We start from the raw sequence: 1,295 nt of genomic DNA, 5'->3' as shown, positions 1-1,295 counted from the left end.
CTTTCTGGTTCCCATCTGAAGGGCCCAGAGAGAAGAGGATATGATGTAACCAGCCTGAAAGTCCAAATACAGAGTGCGGCATGGATTTCACCTTGGAGACCCTCGCGGAGATACTATCCACCATTGTGATCCTGATACATGCTCCCGGATATAGCACTGCTACCTACAGCTCAACTGGCGACGAGTCGGTTGTTCTCTTCCAGTACTGAAATATTCTATAAGGATTCCCACATAGTTATCATGATAAGAAGTACTTATCCCTATGAAAAGATGTGAACAGACAAGAATAAAAGGTCTTTCAGTCTATAGCTCTTTTGCTGGGCAACTCATATAAATTAACTGGGGTTTCCCTCTCTATTCATCCCCCCACCCCCACTGATATTGTCCATCATCCAAAGGACTGCAGTCTAGGCTCTTCTCTGTGTTCCTTTCTGTCCAGATTCTGGAATCATTCATCTCTACCCCACATGACTGTCCACACAAGCTCTGTCCTGCAGGATAACCCTTCCCCGCTACCTGTGGTTTCTCCTGCCCCGCTTCAGGGGATTTCCTCAGGCTTTACTTCTAACCAGTACCCACTGTTGCCCTCTGGGCTCAGCCTACCAGCTCCCTGAGGTCACCCTTTCCCAACGGTCGTGATAAAAGTGGAACAACACGTTAGATGGGGGGACAGCTGTGACGGCAGCCCCCCCCCCCAATCCAGTCGTCTCCATCTCTTGTGACGTCCAATCAGAGGGCAGGCTCCTGTTCAGTATGATTCACGGAGAGCAGCCGAGCATCAGCTACATCAGTGAAGGGGGGTGGAGGGGGGGTGTTACAGGGAGCGAGAGAGAGGGCTGAAGGAGAGCGAGAGAGATAGTGGAGAGAAAGCGAGAGAGAGAGAGAGAGAGCAGGGAGGAGTGTGACAAGCACATATAATTCTCTGCAGAGCTTCATTGATAAAGTAACAGCATCTTTGCTCCCTAGCTAGCAGTAGCCGTTTGGAGCTGCGCTAACGCTAGTCCTGTATGTCTGCAGTACAGGCAAGCACCTCAGCTTAGCATCTAATGCTAACTTCTGGGACTCTAACAGCAGCTCCGAGCGGCTCTGCAGATAACTGCCGTCACCTTCGCAGGGCTTCCGATTCCGGCTCTGGGGAAGGATGCTGTGAGGCTCCCTGCGATTCCTGCCGTGGCATGTCAGAGAGGAGCGACCTCCCCAGGGACAGCCCGTGAAGCGATACCGCGGAAGCCCCCCCCCCCCCCCAGACACCGTGAGCAGCCCCCACTTCCAACTGGCAGCGGTGGCTGCAACGC

The sequence above is a fragment of the Brienomyrus brachyistius genome, chromosome 19 (genome assembly GCF_023856365.1).
Source record: "Brienomyrus brachyistius isolate T26 chromosome 19, BBRACH_0.4, whole genome shotgun sequence".
Classification (NCBI taxonomy): domain Eukaryota; kingdom Metazoa; phylum Chordata; class Actinopteri; order Osteoglossiformes; family Mormyridae; genus Brienomyrus; species Brienomyrus brachyistius.
Note: the sequence above shows the minus strand (reverse complement) of the source record.